Below are 7,940 nucleotides of genomic sequence, written 5' to 3'. Positions count from 1 at the left end.
ACATTTATTTAACGAATATATTTTGAAGGGATCCCAGGTGAAAAAAATATATAATTAAATGCAATTAAAATACACTTAAATACCCGCAAATACATTTTTAGTACATTGTTATTTTTTTTGAGTTAAATTAAAGTTTGATGGTTGTACACTATAAATATACTGAATAAAAGTATGTTTATACTGCAGTAGGACTTTAGTACACTTGACAAAAGTATACTAAATACCAGTAATACTGAAATAAACTTTTAGTGTATTACAATAAAGTACACTACAGAAAAAACATCCAAAAGAGTTTTATTAGTGTAACCCGAGGAGTGACACAAACAACAGAGATAGGATCCATGTGCAGGTTTAATCAGTGGTCAGGCAAGCAATGGTCAATATAGGTGCAAACAGATATACAAGGGAAGTCCAGAATCGTAGTCAAAGGATCAGGCGAGTGGTCAGAAGGCAGACTAAGACAAACGGGCTAACAAGTCTAAGGTCAAAACACGGGAAAACAAGACTAGAAAACACGTTGTAGTGTTACTTTACAATTAACAAGACTCGGCAATATGAATGAGTGAGTGTGTTGCTTAAATAGTGTGTGCAATCAGTCTCTGACAATCCTCAGGGGGTTCGAGTGTAATCAGTCTGGAATCATTCTCTGGAAACATTCTAACCACATTCGCTGGTAAAAATTTTCGAACATTATATTCTAACATTCGTATAATATTATTAGCGGCCAGTTTTCTTTAAGATCCCAGAATGTTCTCTTTAATGGTAGGAAAACATTCTCTAGAAACATTCTAACCACATTCACTGATGACTATTTTAGAACATTATATTCTAACACTAGTATAACATTATTAGTGGCTAGTTTTCTTTAAGTTCCCAGAATGTTCTCTTTAATGTTAGGAAAACATTCTCTGGAAACATTCTAACCACATTCCCTGGTAACAATTTTAGAACATTATATTCTAACATTCTTATAACATTATTTATGGGTTTTCTTTTAGTTTACAGAATGTTCTCTTTAATTGTAGAAAAACATTCCCTAAATACATTCTAAATATGTTTCAAAGTAACATTTCTACAACATTATATTTTAACATTATTATAACGTTTAATCATATTGTTTTATTTCACTTCCCAGCCCTAGTGAAAAATAAATATGCTTAGTATACTTTGATCCGTACTAATTGTCAGTATATTTTAAGTATATTAATGATTAGTTAACTTAAAGTGTGACATTTTGGACATATTAATTTTGTGCTAAGTATATTTTAGTTGAAAAAAAATTGCACTAAAGTACACATTTAAGTGTATTTAGTGTACTTTTGTGTGCTAAATTGGAACAACTTTAAGTATATTTAGTACACTTTAAATAAGCATGACATGTATGCTAATTTCATGCTTGCTTAGTGATATTAAAGTGTATTTTTTATGTATTATAAGTACATTAGAAATGAATTAGCGCATTTAAAACACACACACAATATACCATAAATATATTATTTTATTACAAAATATATGTTAAATGCAACTTCAATAAAAGGCAAATACACACAAGGAACAATTCAAATTGTTTTTATTAAAACCTCAAAAGGGTTTAAATGTTTTACAGAATCATTAAAAAATATATTTTTAGTCTATTAAAAATAGTACAAAATATTGCAGAAAATGTCCTTCAGTACAAAACATGACAATTTAAGAACAGATCTTTTAAAATGCCATGACATTGCAGAAAGTCCATGAATGTGCAAAGTCTGCTCATGTGTACAAAATGTACTGTGCTTCAACAAACAAGTGCATAACAAACATCAAATCTCACCATATCCCTATAGTGGAGCCTTTGATTAAGGCCCAATCCCAATTCTACACCTTAGAAGGGCTAAGGTTCATGCATTCACACGAAGAGGTCCAGTGTCCCAATTCTCTTTATTAGCTTGATGGTGTAGGGGTAAATTTTAGATTTCTGTGGTTTTGAAAATAATTTTGCAAAAATAGTTTACATATATAAAGACAAAAAGTCATAATATTTAAAATTGTGTAACATTCCAGCATATCAGGCAGGGATGAGAGAGTAGTGGTAAAATGGTAGTGTAGTTATAATTAAAAGTTTAATCAAAACTGATTCACTTCAGTTTAATACAACTGTCACTGTTAAAGGAAGGTCCAGCTCTGATCAAGCAAGCCAAAGGGACAGTGGACAGAAACAGAACTCCACTGGTTGATGGAAATAAAGAACAAACTTTAAAGAAACCAGGCTCAGGGACCAATTCTCTTCTGGTCAAACATAAAGGTAGAGCTGTGGTCTAAAAGACTCTGGAAGGCTTGAGAACGATGAGTGTCCGTCATGGAGAAGGTGCTGGTTTGAGACGGTCAACGGCAGGTGTTCAGAATAGCCCATGGAATCAATGCAGAAACTTGTCTGTCACGGTCATGCTCTTGCCTCATCCATGATCATCACAGCATCTGCTCTGGATACATTAGACATTGACAGCATACAGTATGTCAGTGATGGTAGCATATGTCACATTTATAGCATTATAATAGCATTATAAAGACAAAAATGAACTTTTTTAAATAAAAAAGATCAAATTAAAGACTACAATCACTCTATAATAATGTAGAACAGCTTAACTGTATTATTTTTAGCAATAATTTTATTTTTTATTCAGTACTCCCTGACATGTAGGTAGATAAAGGAAATACAAAATGAATAATTTAACTAAATTAATTTAAAAGGTAATGATGTACAGAATATATGAGCTCGTTGACCTTGCCTGTGAGGGTCCATCTTGTCCTTTGAGGATTCAATGGCAGATGTCTCTGTGAGTGTGCATCTTGCCGGAGTTGCTAAGGCAAAAAGAGAAACTTATGACATTTTACCCTTTTATACATTTAGGGACAGTAACATGAGAATCAGCCAGAGAAATCAGGAACAAATGAGAAATAAGCTAAATTATTATAAATTATAATGTTTAACACAACATAAAAAGCAATCACTATGCAACTAAAGCTCATTTGGTGGTCAAGATTACACAAAAAGGCAGCAAAAACAAACTGTTTAAATATATTTTCATACAGTAATCCTTACATTTTTCTTGAGCTAAAATATGACTTATCTAGTGAAATTAAGAAATACAGGTTTGCAACGAAGTGTGAATGTAACAAATATCAGATATGTGTACACATCTGTATTTACAAATACACATTCATTTAAAAAAGATATAGAATTGTCAGATTGGATTGAATTATTATTTAAATTATTTTAACTAATTAATTGGGTAATTCACCTTAAAATTATAATTTTGTTATTTTCTCACCCTTACATTACAAACAAACCTGGATATAAGGTACCAAATAAAGAGTTGTTATAACATTTAGGGTGCTTTCACACCTGTCAATCGATTCAGTTGTTCCGAAACAGAGATTAAAATTGTTACATTGTTGCTCTTCTTGGAGCGGTTCGCTTTCACACTGCAAAGTTTCTAATCGGACCAAAAGAGCTAAAACAAGTCACGTGCGAGTAAACTCTCCTTACATTGGTCAGAGTGTCAGGGTTTATTTTGCAGTGTCCCGCTCAGCTGTCAGGAGAGGTGGTGGTTTGGTGGTGATTGACAGGATGCGCGCGCGTGACGTGTCTAAGGAGAGACACGGTGGGGAGGGGTGAGAAGGGTGCGCGACGATGCCTATTTGAGGACTGGGAGAGAGACGCGAGATTACCGGGAGATCATCACTCGTTTGCGGGCATCCGGAGACTCGCGAAAATTCCCGCCCTACTCATAATTCTCTCTTCATATAGCCGTAAGCCTATTACATATCCATAAAACACTGTGATATAACCGCGCTCGGATCGGATCGCTTTCTCACTGCAATCGAACCGCTCCAGGGTTCGTTTCAATCGAGCCGAGACCACCTCATTCAAGCGATCTCGGAGCGATTACTTTGGCGCGGAACAGAGCGCGATTGCCCTGTTCACATATGCCAATCGAACCGCGCTAACTGGGCAAACGAGATACGTTCCGAAACAAAAGTGTAGGTGTGAAAGCACCCTAACACTACTTGACGATAGTAAGAGAACACATTCAGTTGGTTGGAAACAATGTTATACATATGTTTCACATTAAAAAAAAGTGAAAAAACAGAGATGAAGTGAATATCACACATTCACAATCGTGTTTTGCATTTTACTTCATTTTTGCTGTCCAGTACAAATTCCCCTCTTTTTAATCTATTTGCAATGACTTGTACCTATTACACTCACCTGAATACTGTAGTTCACATTTGGTCTCAATCCAGCATAACAGCTCCATCCTTTTAAGGACAGCATCCTCTCTGGTCTCCAGCACATACACACAAATTAAGTCTGCAACACACATCGTATTAAAGATGACTGCTTGTGCTCCTATACATTCCTTGTTTAACCCCTAAAACAAACCCTCAAGTACAATATTAAATGTAGACTTTACCTTAAGTTCCACAGTGCAAAAGGCATCTTCAGCATACTTCAAATTCAGACCATATTAAATCCAGATGAGATCCCATGATCACTTGACCCAAGGAATAAAACTGTTGTTTAATGTTGTAGTATTGCTGGGAAAAGAAAGACTGAGTTTGTGAATAATTAAATTTGTTTGTACAAATAAGTTGACATTCACCTTCCATACACTGCCTACTAAAATGGCTGGTTAAAATTGCTAAGAAAACACAAAAACTATATTTAAAAAAAATCTTTGGCTAATATTTACTCAGCACTTGGTAGCCAACTAGCCTAGCTGTGGTTGTTTTTAACACCAGATTTTTTTAATGTTGGAACTATTGCAAGAAGAAAATGAGTTTGTACATGAAACTGCTCACAACAAATCTGTAAACAACTGGACATTTAAAAATCTAATGAAAACGAAGAAGACATCAACATTACCTTCAGGCGAGGGGTGGCATCACACTTTTTCAACATCCATGGGTCTGGCGCAAGGCTGCAAAAACTGATGGATATAAGAGGTCAAATAAGACTCAACATTTGATAATCTAAATCTATAGTACCACCATACCAATCTGAATGATTATGATATACACTCACCATGCACTTTAGCCATTATGTACACCTAAACCACAAAAATAAAATAAAATATATAATCAGTGACTCTATACAGTAAGTTCTCATTAATAAAAGTTAGTAATGCATTAAAATTACCCCTAAGAAATAGACAATTAACATGTACTATGCTAATGTTAGCTTAAAAATACAACTGAATGGGGTATATGCAAACAGACTTAATTTTCAGTCAGACAGCTTTAGCTCATCACTGCCAACATGAAAATCTGAATAATCTTAAAAGACTCTTTAAATGCTAAATAATTATTCACTGTATATTACCTACTGTTATGTTACAAAAACAACTGACCACTGTTATGTGGTTAATTTACTTTGCATTTGCCATAATCTATGACAATAACATTTTATTGGTTGAAGATGGTCATAATGACTATGTGAAGGCCAGCTTACCTTAACTGTATTCCACATGGTCACTTCAATTTTGTGCTGAAATAGAGAATGCAGTTAACACTAATTCAATTAAAGTTAAGAGAAATTTCTTGTTTTCATAATGACACTTACCTTAACTTATCCCTCATGGTCATGTGAAGTACCTCACCTTCAGTTCAATGTTGTGCTGAAATAGAGAGGGCAGTTAACAGTTAAAGTTAACTGAAAACCACCTTTCTTTTTTTGGTAACTGACATTATGCTAAAAACCTCTAATAGTGTTACCTGACAAGCACTAACCTTAACTTACAAGTGTGGTCTGTTAATTTCTTGTTTAAAAATGGCGCTTAACCCGTCTGTTAACATCATGGCATATCAACCTAACGTTACAACTAAAGCTAACTTACTTGGTTAATTCTGTTAAATGACATGCACCGTACAAAAATATACACAAATTAATCATTTAACTGAACTGGACATTTCAACGCTTACCGTGGATAAATCTGTTAAGTCATCGACGGGTATGGGTATGGTTTAAATGAGGCATTGCTTGTGGTGACTGTGCTTGTTTGCGGTCTAGTCGAATCGGCTCAGTTCTATGAATCGGTTTTTGGTTTATTTATTAAGATTGTGTCATTTTAAATTAGTCGGTAGGGCAGATTCCTAACCTCAGGGTGTGTTTAACACTTTTTTGGTTTCATGAATCAATTATTTTTGTTACAATTTATTACGTTTTGGCTAAGCACAAAATTATGTTCATAAAAAAAATCATATTTACATGTTACCTTATAAGATGTTGGTAGCCAAATTTAAAGATATGAAAAACATATCTTTCATATATAGAGCTTGCTCTACTGTATCAATTTTTATGCAAAAATAAAAAGAATTTGAATCCCTATAACTAATGTGCAATACATATTGCCCTTTGCTGCCAACCGTAATGTCACAATAAAATTTTAAGTAGGCCTACATAATATTACTGTGATTTTTTACAGTTGAATCCAGTAAAAGGATACAATAACGCTGTGAGTTTCTGGCAATTGTTTTAACAGTGTATGTTTGCACACTATTTACAAATGTTTTAAATGGGTAGATAGATAGATAGATAGATAGATAGATAGATAGATAGATAGATAGATAGATAGATAGATAGATAGATAGATAGATAGATAGATAGATAGATAGATAGATAGATAGATAGATAGATAGATAGATAGATAGATAGATAGAAATAAAAAAAATCTAAAATATATTTTTAAAAAATATATTAAATTACAATTATTTTTAAGTGTTAAAAGCTATATATAAAAGTATGGTAATAATACATTTTTAATATATTTAAATTAGGTATACTTTATATTTGCAATACAATTTAGTATACTTTTTTGTCACCAGGGAAAGCAAATGTGTTTAAGCTTCAAAATGTTTTGAAACCCACTCTACGGTGGCACCTAGTAGTCATTTTTTATGTATTGCTCTGGAACAGCTTCAGCGAAGAACAGTTGAGCAAATTGAGCTATTAAACCCCACTTTTTAGCCTTAACCCTTCAAATGATTTAGTGGAGCGGTTAGGGTTCTTGACTACCATGCGGGGATAGTAGGTTTGAATTTGGCCTGTTACAGCAATTTTGAAATGTTTTAATATCAGTTTGAAAAGCTCTGTTCTTGTATCGTTTTGTTTTAATATTGGTCTGACACTAAATAAACACTGTGTGAATAAATGTCTTGTTTTGATCAAAAAACAGGGTTGTTGCTAGATCAGACACAGGTGTGGCCAGAAGGTAACAATAATTATTTATATTATTAATGAAAAATCCCATTGTATTTTATTAACGTCTACCCAAAACCTAAACCCATCACTTTACTGTAAAAATAATAATCATTGTTTTACAGTGTTACAAAAATTATGGTAAATTGATGGCGTATCAGCAGCTGTATCCTATCTAGACTACACCATAAAACAGTAACATTATTAAAATACCTAAATCATGATTTTAAAGTATTTGTACAAGTCGGGATTCGAACCCAAAAGTGATTTCAACTATAGTATCAAGGTGCACTCGCACGGTTCACTAGGCCATATGACAGAAGTATTTACAGACCCTGTGAGTCAAATGCAGATTCTCCAGGTCTTGAAATGCTTCTGAACTGATCAATGCTTTGAATCGCTTTACTCACGTGACCAGGTGTTTCGAAACACTTTGGTAACCTGACCTGGGTGTTTCGAATCATGCTTCGGTGCATTGTTTAGAAACACTTGCGCTTCGAGACCTTGACACTGTGTCGAAACGTCAGTTTCACGTCAGCCATCCCTAGCTATTAGAATACGCTTATTTCACGCGGCCGCCATTTTAAAAAACCAAAGCGAGGCTTCAGTGGGAAGAAACCTGGAAGTATAGGACCAGCACTGTAGTAACATGCTGTGCACTACAAACCTCCGGCTGTTGCCGAGATTTCAAAATGCAGAA

At 34.0% G+C, this 7,940-nt stretch overlaps 1 long non-coding RNA gene across 34 annotated transcripts in view; it reads right to left on the bottom strand.

Annotated features, from left to right (window-relative positions):
- Window positions 1-1,553: 1,553 nt before the first annotated feature.
- The window catches only part of LOC101885358 (uncharacterized), a 32,965-nt gene continuing 26,578 nt past the window's right edge, over window positions 1,554-7,940 (bottom strand). For 10 of the 34 annotated variants that reach the window (XR_015522098.1, XR_015522106.1, XR_015522102.1 and 7 more), the window contains 8 exons: window positions 5,606-5,660; window positions 5,495-5,530; window positions 5,069-5,093; window positions 4,910-4,973; window positions 4,458-4,581; window positions 4,253-4,354; window positions 2,764-2,841; window positions 1,554-2,462 (listed from right to left, as the gene is read on the bottom strand). This is a non-coding gene — a long non-coding RNA (uncharacterized LOC101885358). The remainder of the gene's footprint in view (window positions 2,463-2,763; window positions 2,842-4,252; window positions 4,355-4,457; window positions 4,582-4,909; window positions 4,974-5,068; window positions 5,094-5,494; window positions 5,531-5,605; window positions 5,661-7,940) is intronic. The other 24 variants (XR_015522107.1, XR_015522101.1, XR_015522113.1 and 21 more) reach the window with 5 other exon arrangements.

The sequence above is a fragment of the Danio rerio genome, chromosome 22 (genome assembly GCF_052040795.2).
Source record: "Danio rerio strain M-AB ecotype USA chromosome 22, GRCz13ab, whole genome shotgun sequence".
In the NCBI taxonomy this organism is placed as follows: Eukaryota; Metazoa; Chordata; class Actinopteri; order Cypriniformes; family Danionidae; genus Danio; species Danio rerio.
Note: the sequence above shows the minus strand (reverse complement) of the source record. Positions and strands in the feature narration are given on the sequence as shown.